This window comes from Bidens hawaiensis, unplaced genomic scaffold (genome assembly GCF_021521415.1).
Source record: "Bidens hawaiensis isolate Kalapana, Puna unplaced genomic scaffold, B.hawaiensis_p1.1 tig00015923_1, whole genome shotgun sequence".
Lineage (NCBI taxonomy): Eukaryota > Viridiplantae > Streptophyta > Magnoliopsida > Asterales > Asteraceae > Bidens > Bidens hawaiensis.
In genome coordinates this window covers 474,790-484,763 of record NW_027492430.1, presented here as the reverse complement: position 1 = coordinate 484,763, position 9,974 = coordinate 474,790, and positions in this window count along the sequence as shown.

Sequence of the window (9,974 nt, the reverse complement as noted above, 5' to 3'; positions counted from 1 at the left end):
AGTAATTTCTAAAAGCTTAACTAAACACATCATTAATGTGATGCCATTAGCATACATATTTGAATGTAAAAACAAAATAAATTATTTTGACCCTCTAATTTATAAGTTTTACTTACGTCACTTCCTGAGTTTATACAAAGGACAATGAAGTTATTCAGAAGGTTTAAGTGTAACAAAATAATAGAATTATCGTCGATCTTTTAAAAAAAAAGTTTATGTAAGGTTTATTTTTCATATGTGTCTTGGGTACTTGAAATCTCCGAAAAGACCATGTTCATTAATTTCAAACATGAGAATCATGTTTGTGTTGGTGTATATACTATTTAACGTTAAAATAATGTATTTATATGTCAAAAATAGATAAAGTGTAAAAATACACGACATGGTTAAGGTTACAAATAGTTTGTACCAAACACCTAGATGATCGATCTATCTACATAAATGCTTACGAAGAAGATCCTATGTGTCACTCTCTGGTTGCTCTCACCTCTTCGATGTCACAAGATTGTTTGATTTATGATTTTAAGGTTTCTAATGCATTTGACCCGAATCACGGATATTGGTCTCACCAAACCCGATAAACCCTTAAATGGGTTCTAACATCTCATTTATTTGTAAAACTCTTTTATAATCAAATAATAATTTTTGTTGGTCAAGGGTCTCACCAAACCCGGATAGCCCTTAAACGGGTTATAACATCTCATTTTTTTTGTGAAAATCATCAAACAATAATTTTCGCGGGTCATAAGTCTCACCAAACCCATATAACCCTTAAACCTCTTATAACATATCTTTTATTTGTAATTTTTTTCCATCATCAAACACTAAATTAATCTCTCCTCTACATATTCTCCGTCGTTGGTCTATTCTCACCATCACCAGTTAACTTCCGATTACCACCTACCACTGTCAACCTCACCTCTCATGTATCAACCACCATCGTCACCTATATTAACCGCCCCTTTTACATAAGTGTAAGGCCCTAGTACCGGTGCCCTACTTTGGCGTTGGATTTACTCATAAACACAGTTCTAAATATCATAGTTAATTAAAACTTTCGCTGAATAATATAAAAGTCAACCATTCATTACAAACATCCATAACTTGTCTTTTAAAACATAACATAAATTATTGCATTCAAAACATCATGACAAATCTTCATATGCCAGCCACTTCAATCCTGCAATTTGTCCCTCTCAAACCAGCTGTCTCAGTCTATTAACCTGCGTGCATACTAGAATTCAGCTACATTGAGTAAGTTCTAGTTAATCAGGCAACATACATTACATTCACATGCTCACATAATTACGTATCCGGAGATACATAACTTCATCTTTTCTTACATACTTACATACATACGTACATTCATTTATTCTTTCTTCCATACTTACATACATACATACATACATACTTGCATTCATACATATACGTTTTAAAGAGCATTCCGCCCTATAGCCTTCGTAGATATTACTAAGGTCTGTTCCCTACATTCGCGGATATTATTAGGGTCTGTTTCCTACATTCGCGGATATTATAAGGGTCTGTTCCCTACATTCGCGAATATTATTAAAGTCTGATCCCTACATTCGCAGATATTATTAGGGTCTGTTCCCTACATTCGCATATATTATTAGGGTCTGTTCCCTACTTGAACCATACCTTTCATCCGTGCTATAACCACACATACCTTTCTTTACATAACATACTTTCATACATACTTATTTAATTATGTACTCTCATGCATACATATTTCATACAAGGCATACTAAATATTACTTTCCCTGTCGATATGTGCAATATCCGAAGATCGTTCACCCACCGACAAGCATTCATTCATAACATTCATTCATACTATCACATCAATCATTATAGCATACGCTTACCATTTAAGGTAAGTGTATTAACGTTCACATTGAGTATGCACACAGCCCCGAAAACATAACAAGGAAGTGGGGCTAGAAACTCACCTGAGTTCTGTTACGTTCACCGTTAATGGTTATTCCTTTCTTTAGCTGTGCGCGACTAACTGTATAACAATTACCGTATTAAATAACTATCACTACCCATATCACGTTTCTAGTTTAATTATAACCCTCAATGAACGAGGGTCCGGGGGCAGCGCCCTTGGCAGCGGGGTTCTAAGGGTGGCAGCCCCTAACAGGGTACAAGGGGCAAAGCCCCTGGCTAGGGTCGAGCTGCCAGGTCAGCTTGGAAAAATTTTATTTCCATTAACTGTCTTAACACAATTTTCATTAGAATTCTTAATTTATATTTTATTTGCTAACTCATAAAGTTCGAGGGCTTCTTTGTAATTAAATCATTATTTTCTAAGTCCAGGGATCATTCTGTTATTCCTTCAATCTTAATCCGTTATCCAGTTCATTAACAAGGAAGCTCCTTCGTTATTTCTTAACGAATGAACCCCTATATCGAATGGACTATTATAACGATTTGGACTTTATAACGAACTGACCTTCATAACGAATGGACTCATACGTTTGGTATGGCTAACGAATGAAATTTATAACGAATGAGGTTCATTCGTCCCTTACTTAACGAATGATCATAACGAATGAGGGCTTATTCGTTATCCTCTCTTAACGAATTGTATATACGAATGGCATAATGAATGGGGTTAGTTCGTCATTCTCCCTGAACAATGGGCATAACGAATGGCTACTCATTCGTTAGTTTTCCGTAAATAATTAGGGTTAGGTCAGAGAAACATTCTCTGACATACTTAACCTCGTACGTTGTCTTTACGGCGTCGTCGTGCCGGAAAAACGTATTTTTGCACCGTTTTTCATCCCGTTCGATCCAGATCCGAGCTAGGGTGACCCCTAAGCTCTTATTTTGATCGGTTTATACCTGATTCCATCGAATCTCGTGACTTTAACAGGTGAGGGTGTCGGTTCATCGTTTCGCGACTAGATCTAGCGGGTTTGGATCTATATAATATCATAACGTTGTTACCTCGGATCGATGCTCGGGTTTTTGTTGGTTATTTCGTCTAAGAGAAAGAGAGAAAGATGAGAGAGAGCTTAGGTGTGTGTTTTGTGTGGTGTAAAGAATGAGTGGAATGAATGGATTTAATGGATTTAATGGGTAATTATGGTTTATATATTATGGGTCATGGGCTTAAGCCCATGGTCATTCTTTCTTCCTTATTAATCCAAGTCCATTGCCCACATTTACTTAACCCAACACAAGCCCAATCAAAAGGTAAATATTATTATTTTATTAACTGAAACGGGAAACGAGATGTTACAATAAAATAATTATTTTTGTTCATGTTCGTTCTTTTAAAAAAATCAACATTTTTGTGTCCGTTTGTGTCCGTTCGTTAAACAATTAAAAAACCTACACATCTTAATTGAAAGATCCCAAACGTTAAAATATGTAATGAACGTAACAAACTAATATATATGTATTAAATTAAAACAAAACTATGTTAAAAAATAAAACAAATCATTAGAAAATATAAATTAGCAAAATGATGACAAAACCCTAAATAAACTACGGTAACAGGGGAGGAGAGAGGGGTGTCAAACTATGGATGAGCAAAATCGTTACCGGTACCGAAATTGGTACCAAAGTTTTGAGTTTCGGTATTAGTAGGTACCGGTATTTCTTGAATTTTACCTTAAATACCGACACCGTAACCAAGAATTTACGATTTTCGAGATCGAGATCTTCCGATCCCATTCATAGGTCAAACTAGTGCATACATAATTTATATAATAACATTTTCAGATTTCAATTCCCTGGAATAGTTCGTATTCACTTCATATTATGTTTTTTCAGTTGTACCCTATGTTAGGGCTGTTCAAAACCGGATATCCGAAGTTTCGGATACCCGAACCCGAATATCCAAACCTTTCGGATAGTGAAAATCACTATCCGAATCCGAATTTCGGATATCCGAAATTTCGGATATCCGAACTTCGGATATCCGAATATCCGAAAAGAAATAAAAAGAAATAGGTGATCCATATCTTCCAAGCTTTCTTTCAAGGCTGTATACTCGATTTTCATTCTACAAACATATAATACACAATTGGTGTCAAATATGACTATAAAATCATATTAACACATAAAACACAATTGGTGTCAAATATGACTATAAAATCATATTAACACAAACCTTGCGTGATATATTGTGCGTGTTCATTGTGGGACGATGGTGGCTGACTAGCTGACTGTGATGGTGGTGGCTGAGTAGCTAACTGTGGGTCGATGGTGGCTGTGTAGCTGACTGAACGATGGTGGATGGTGACGTGTTATGATCGGTGGTGCTGGACATGTGATGGTTAGCGACAGTGGACCGGTGGTGCCGCCATGACTCTGCGGCGGTGTTATGACCGGCGATTGGTGACGGCGAGGGTTAATGAGAAGAGAAGGAGCCGGCTCTGTATTATAATTTCATATGCTTGTGTTATGAGGTTAGGTTTCTTATTGGGTATAATATAAAATACAATTAAAAAAATATTAAAATTAAAATACCGGATAATTCGGATATCTGAAAAATCTGAAAACTGCTATCCGAATCCAAATTTTCGGACATCCGGGATTCGGATATCCGAATTTTCGGATAGTTCGAATACGGATAGTCGGATAATTCGGATACCGAATCGGATTCGGATATTTTTGAACACCTCTACCCTATGTTGTGATTATTGTTACCAACTCTTATCCTTGGTTTTGTCATGTGTTATTATCATTACATGTCTTTTAGAGCATTCTCACTCATGCTCTATATTTATGTCAGCGAGCTTTATTTATTATATGATTTGGTTATGAGTGGTTGTGAGTAGAGGAAATAAAACATGTTATATAGGAAAGTTAAATTTGAGGTTTCATTGTTTATAGAGTATAATTTTTTAATATTTTTTGAAAGTGGTTGTAAGTGGAGAAGATAATAGATAATGATAAATGTATAAAAAATATTATTAAATTAAATAAAAAAAGAAATGTAATTATTTTTAGTGTAATTATATGAATATATGGATAAAGAAGGGGTTAGTAAGGAAGGGTCAAGTTATTCTATAAAGGAGAACAAAAATGAGAATGATTTGTAGTCACACAAAAAAAACCTCAAAAAAATTTAAAAAAATTAAATAAAAAATCACAACTCAAAATTTAATAAAAAACGAAAAAATTAAAAACACAAAAATGTTTCAACCATTTTTCTCGTTCTCATAAAAAACACAAGAGTAAGTGAAAAAAGTTGTTGTGTCTTTTTTTATTATTGTGTTTTGTGTTTATTTTCGACATTTATTGTGTCTTTTTTTCTTTGACATTGTATCTTTTCTTTCTTTATATTGTGTTATATTACTCAATATTGTCCTATATTTTGTTCGACATTGTGTTATATTTTGTGATTTTTTGTGTCTTTTTAGTTATAATAGTATTTTTTGTTCATTTTCGTCGTTGTGTCTTTCATCTCGGCATTGTGTCTTTTCGTCAAAATTTTTTATTTTTTTGTACTTTTTTTGCATTTTTTATTATTATTTTTGAACGGGAATGATGGCGGAAACATTTAAGTTTTTTTTATCTTTTTTCGTTTTTTATTTATATTTTGAGTTATGATTTTTTTTTATTATTTTTTTGACTTTATTTTTAAAGGATTTTTTGTGTGATCACAAATTCTTTTTACACTTCCCATTTCCTTTTTATTTTACCTTTACCCTAGGAAGGAATGCTTTTATAATATATACATCAAAGACTTATCATACATACATCAAAGGCGTAAACATATATTCTTTGATGTTAACTTTTGCTAATTAAAATCTTATTATATCAAATCATTTTATTAGAAAAATTGGTTTTAAATAAACCTAACTATGCCCTATTGGTAAATAATTGTCCCAACTTTAACCTTGCCTGGTGGCGGTCCGAACTAAAGGTTTTGTTTTTAACAGGCCGCGACTAACGGATGTTAACTCCGTTAGTCTAATGCTTACGTGGCATGCCTAGTTGTCAAGAAACTGATTACGTGGCAGCTTACGTGGCAACCAGTCATAATAATAATAATAAAACCCTAATTCCCCACCCATTTCATTCCCACCACAACCCAACCACAGTCATCATCTTCATCAGACATTCATCAAATCAACCCCAAATCATAAATCCAACATTAATTCAGGGTCTATATCGTGTCTCCTTGAAGATCAACATTCATGCCCCCTCTTTTAACCCTAATTCAAGGTCTAAATCGTGTCTCAGATCGGGTCTAGATCTGAGATTCAGTTGAGATGGTGGTGTTTCTGGCGACGTTGCAGACGAGGCGGTGGTGGCGGAGTGCCAACGTGGTGGCGGTACATAGATCGAGTGGAAGTTGCAGGTACAGAAGCCGAACAATAGTTGCTGGGGCCAGAGAACATGGTGGTTTCCAATAGTTTCTGTTTAAATCTCCACCGCCGGTGGCCGACGAGTAAGATAATGGTGGTGGTCATAGGGTCTCGTGGTGGTTGTAGGGATGGACATGGTGGTGGTCATGGGTTCCGGTGTTGGTTGCAGGGGATAGAAATGGTGGTGGTCGTGTGTTCCGGCGAGGGGTGGTGGTTCGCCGGGAAACGAGGTGGTGGTGGTACTGAACTATGAATAAAAGGGAGATGGGGGAGTATAATAATAATAATAATAATAACAATAATAATAATAATAATAATAATAATACACAGTCAGCCGCCACGTATCGTGCCACGTAAGATGATTTTTGACAGCGTGGATGGCCACGTCAGACAAAAACTAACGGAGTTAACATCCGTTAGTCGCGGCCCGTTAAAAACAAATACATAAATAGTTGGGACTGTCAACAGGCAAGTGTAAAGTTAGGACAGATATTTACCAATAGGGCATAGTTGGGATTATTTAAAACTAATTTTCCTTTTTATTACATGTTGTTGGATTAAATAAATTAGGTAATTAAAAGTATACAAAATTTATAAACTGCTTACTCTTTTTTATTACAAATTTTATATACATGTTATTATAAAAGTTTACAACTTTTACAATGTTTAAAGCTTTTTTTACAAATGATTATAAATTATGAGAAAAGATAGAATACAATAATACATTATCATACAAAACGTATGGGACTAAATAGAGCGTCGATTTCAATTTTACATTCAGTTGATCAAATTCAGTTTATTGTAAGCGAGAAGGGTACGATTGTCTTTTGATTCGTAATCTTAATTAAGTAATTTGCGTATAAACGGTTACGCGTATTCTGATTTATATCCTAATCAAATCAATTGAGTTTACGAACCAGTTTTGAACTGATTTTTTAGCTAGTTAACATGATATTATTCAAATGAGCGTTTCATAAGCGTCTAATAGTATTATTATTATTATTATTACTACTTTTTTTTGCAGATGATGCAAGTATTATAACAGAACATCAAGGAAATGATGTTATTTCTGAAGTTGCTTCTTCTTACAAACTTGTTAAAGGAATGATGTTTTCATCATCAGATCAAGCATATGATTTTTATTGTGAATATGCACAGAAGGCTGGATTTGGTGTTCACAAAGGTGGGTCGTACATGCATGATGGGGTACTAAAGACTAAGTATTTTACATGTTGTAAAGAAGGTCACAAGTCAGCCAAAAGTTATGATTCGAAAGGTGATTATAATGAATCAAACAAGCCATATTATAAAAGAAGGAAAATGTCTACTATTAGATGTCGTTGTAAAGCACAACTTCGGTTAAAATCTATCGACGGTGTAAATTTCGAAGTTCATGATTTTTTTGAAGGCCATAATCATGATATGGTAACAGAATATGATATGCAGTTTGTTCAATCAGCAAGGAAGTTAACACATTGAAGAGGTATGTACCCGCCTCAACACCGAGCGAGGCGGGTCAACCCACAAGATATAGACAAGAGGCTTGAAATCAAGACATTATGAAGGCACAAAGCCAAAACCTATGCGCATGGCGCATATCACATATGCTCACGCATATCACATATGCTCATGCATCACATGCTCAGGCATCACATATGCTCATGCATCACATATGCTCAGGCATCACATATGCTCACGCATCACATATGCTCACGCGTATCACATGCTCACGCACCATATATGCTCACGCATATCACATCTGCGCGTGGCGCATCCGCGCGTGCTTGTGCATATCACATCTGCGCATGAAACATCTGCGCGTGAGAATAAAGAGAAGACCTCGCGCATCCTCAGGATAGGCGCATATCACACATGCACATAATCAACCTCGTCCTTATCCAAATCAGGATTAGGGCAACCTTGATTGTGCACGTCAGACAACCTTCCAGAAGGTATCTTTTTAAGGAATAAGAATATGCTGATGTTGACAGCTGCCAATGAAAGGTGGACAACTCAGCAAAACCCATGTGCAATTAATCAATGAAAAAGCACCAGGTGTCCCAAGGACACGTGGCGCGAAGCAATAGGAGGAGGCCAAAATGGCCCTAATTGGGTCTGAGCCCAATCATTGGAAACCCTAGCACTATAAATACCACATCAACTCCACAAGGAGAGGTATGCCCTATTACACAGTATTCAGCTATATTAAGCAATACACTCCAATTTCCTTACTCTCAGATTATTATCTTCTCCAACAAACTCTTATTCTCACACCGGAGGGTTACCCCAAAGAGGACCCCTCTGTCCCTTTCTGAGGGGTAAGTTTACGGTGCTGTTCATTTTGTAGGTGGAAGAATCCAGATCCCAGAGAACCATCGGTGAAATAGCATAATCACACCCGAGGAAAGTTGATCGTCTACCAGTGAGTCGATCCACATTTCTTCATTGGCTGCCTCACGGGCGCGGCGCGTGTCTGGTTCGAAAGCTTTCCGACTGGGCAAATCGATGGGTTCGAGGAACTATTGGAAAAGTTCCAAGCTCACTTCGTACAACAGGGCAGACACACGCGCGACCCTGATGACATCATGCACTGCGTGCGCAGGAATGATGAAACGATTGAAGACTACATAACTCGTTTCAATCAGGAGTCTCTGGCAATCGGAGGTATCACTGAGCAACTATTGCGCGTGGCCTTTATACAAGGCGCGCGCAGTGATCAACTCCGCCGAGCTCTCGTGAGCAGAGATGGCATGCCAACCACTTGGGCCAAGCTAATGGAAGCATCGCGAGTATTCGCGAGAAATGAAAAACAAATTGCCCAAGATAGAGCGAGAGAAAGAGGGCATCAAGCAGAGGCACCGCGCAACAACGAAAGAAGGGGTAAACAGAACTCTGTATGGTCCAGGTTGCAACCAACCAGTTTTTCTTCCGCAGAAAAGCAGGCGCAACCAAGCTCACCCCAGCCCCAAAAAGACGTTCGTAATCGCGGGGAGGGTGACAAGAGGGAAGGCGGCAGAGATCCTAACAGACCTTTGCCAAGAATATGGACTCCCCTCACTAAAACGCCTTCACAAGTGTTAAGCACTGAGAATGTCCAGTTCAAAAGCCCCAAGCCACTACACCACAAGGGACCATCAAACAGTGGCAAGTTTTGTGAGTTTCACAAGTCCACAGGACACAACACTGATGCATGCCATCACTTGAAGGATGCAATTGAAAAAGATGTGAAATCAGGCAAGCTGGCTCACCTGGTGAAAAACTCAAGACCAGAAAATGAACAACCAGAAGGAGCCTCTGCCAGTAAAAAGTTCAAAAGAATCTGTGTAGCCGAGGGAGGAAGGCAAGGGCAAACATCAAGAAAGAGAAGCGCGCAAATCCAAGGAGATTGGCGCGAGCAACAAGTAATCTTCCCAAGAATCAGGGGAGGCCCTTCTATCAGCAGTCCTCTTGTCATCACTACACACATTGCTCATTATGAAGTGTCAAAAGTCCTGGTGGACACTGGCAGTGAATCAGACATCATGTATGAGCAATGTTTCAGGAAGCTGGATCCAGCAGACCAAGCAAGGCTTGAAATTGTGAATGCACCAATCTCTGGTGTTTCAAATGAAATCATTCATCCCC